This window comes from Benincasa hispida, chromosome 9 (assembly GCF_027475165.1).
Source record: "Benincasa hispida cultivar pf3 chromosome 9, pf3_genome.v1.1, whole genome shotgun sequence".
Taxonomy (NCBI): Eukaryota; Viridiplantae; Streptophyta; class Magnoliopsida; order Cucurbitales; family Cucurbitaceae; genus Benincasa; species Benincasa hispida.
Window position 1 is genome coordinate 54335223 of NC_143486.1, and position 2619 is coordinate 54337841.

At 38.9% G+C, this 2619-nt stretch overlaps 1 pseudogene; it reads right to left on the reverse strand.

Moving 5' to 3' along the window:
* Positions 1-2276: 2276 nt before the first annotated feature.
* On the reverse strand, positions 2277-2390 carry LOC120087376 (small nucleolar RNA R71; annotated as a pseudogene).
* Positions 2391-2619: the final 229 nt, after the last annotated feature.

Here is a 2619-nt window from a genome sequence, read left to right on the forward strand (position 1 = left end):
GTGTATGTTATGGTAAATGTTAGCATGTTGATTGACAGTATGACCTGAATCAAAGTATGTTCTAGCACGAATTCTGATTTGTTTACATACACACCTAAGTACTTGATCGTTAGCATAGGATAGTATGTGTTTTCATATGTCGATGTTTGATCTGCTGGTGTTGAGGCATACTTGCATGTTATGGATTTATGATGTAAGTTATACATGGATGATGTATAATATGTTAGTAAGAATTATGTGTATGTGATGAAGCCATGGTATCAAGGATTTTTATGTATGTTTTAGAACTGTACAATGTTGAATCTTAGCACGTCAAGACTGTGTGAATATCCTCATTGATTAGTTAGATGCTCACCAGTTTGTGTTTCCTTCGGGATTCACCAGTTTGTGTTTCCTTCAGGATTCACCAGTTTGTGTTTCCCTCAGGATTCACCAGTTTTGTGTTTTCTTCAGGATTCACCAGTTTTGTGGTTCCTTCGGGATTCACCAGTTTGTGGTTCCTTCGGGATTCACCAATTTTGTGTTTCTTTCGGGATTCACCAGTTTTGTGTTTCCTTCGGGATTCACCAGTTTTGTGGGCATACTTAACTATAATAGGGTAAGACTCAGTCTCTTGTTTGTTACATGTATTTATGTGCCATATGCGGGTATCTATAGGACATAGATGCCTAGCCTAACCCCAGTGGTGGGGCTACTTACTGAGTATTTCATACTTATTCTTTCTTATGTTGATCTTTTAGGTAAGAATAGGGATGCACCGGTGATGGCGCAGCGGAATTCATGATCGAATCACTGGGACTATTTTTTATGCTTCCGCATCATGAAATTTAGAATTCTTATTTTACCCTCAATTTCTAGTTTTACTGTTTGAAACTTATTATGAAGGATTGTTACTTTTATATTTTAATAGTCTTTACGAATTATGGATACCCTATTATTGTTTTAAAAATTGCATTTAATAAATTTCTTTTGAACTTCTCTTGTCTATTTAGCATTTATTTCAACATTACTGACCATCGTTTCAAATCCTATGCATATATTTATTAGTAACGACCTAACCTAAGTCCTAGGGGGTCGGGTCGTTACAAGTCTAAAGATAGAATCTAGGCTCGAGAGAGTCAGATTAGATTGCATAAGCAAGAATAGAAACTTAGAAATAAGTTCTATCGACATTTTCACATATGCATCACATGCGCCCTAGAAATAGGAATTATGGCATTCTACATTGAGAAATGTAGTACTGATATTTATGTGTAGCATGATCGCATAACTTGTACACAATCTTAGGAAATGTTAGCTAAACCCCTTCTCAACCCCTTCATCGCATACTTATTGTAACTCTACGCTTTCATCACTCTGAGTTCAACTCCGTTGCATAGGAAAAAATCTTAATCAAAACACTATCCACTTCATTTATTTACCATCGCAATAGAATCGAAGAGTCTGTCGCATATATACTGAGTAGTCCCTGTGTTCGACACTGGACTTACCAGGAAACCTAAGAAGGCTTATACTTGGGCCTTGTTAGGAAAACTTGCATGATCATTGCATAACACACATCACCGAAAACTCACACTATAACACACCATAATTTTACGCATCAAGTTTTTGGCGCCGTTGCAGGGGACTACAGTATAGATTGCGCTAATATCAAACCTCTTTGATTTTCTTTGCAGCTTTTGACCTTTGTGCATTGCCATTCCTTCGGTAAAGGAAGAAGCAAGCGTCGCATGGGCGAAGGACACGCTCCTGAGCCTAATTACGACCCAGAGATCGAAAGAACATTTCTTCGAGGACAGAGAAACAGACATCGACAACAAGGCAGAACTCACAGAATGGCTGAATAACCAAAAGAACGAGCCGCAAATGCAAACAACATAATGGAAAATCCTATCCTATTGGAAAATGATCGCAATAGACCCATCTGTGACTATACATCACCAAACTTGTATGATTTCTCCCTAAGAATCACAAGATCAACATTGGATGGATCAAGGTTCGAGATGAAGCCGGTAATGTTACAAATGATACAGACAGCAAGACAGTTCAGAGGACGGCATGGTGAAGATCTGCATGCCCATCTCCAAAGCTTCATTGAAATTTGTAACACTTTTGTGTTCCCTAATATCTCCATTGAAGAAGTTCGACTCACGCTATTTTTATTTTCACTATGCGATAAAGCAAGAAAATGGGCATACTCCCTCAAACCAGGAGAGATAACTTCATGGGAGCAGGTTGTGGAGAAGTTTATAAAGAAGTATTTCCCTCCTACAGAGAATCCCAGAAGGAGGAAGTTTTTTCACCAATTTTGAACAAGAAGAAGATGAATCGCTCAGTGACGCATGGGCGAGGTTCAAGAGATTAGTGCGTGACTGCCCGCACAATGGATTGCCAGATTGCCTCCAAATAGAGATTTCTTATCATGGATTAAATTCTTCATCGCAGACAGCTGCCAATGCGGCAGCAGCAGACGGTCTGCTGGACAAGACTTATGATGAGGCAAAGACATTCTTGATCACATATCGAAAAACCATGAGGATTGGCAAGAAAGTGATCAACGAGTAAAACCCAGAGAAGGTAACGCAAATAATGGTGCCCTCGCATTTTTGCAAAATCATA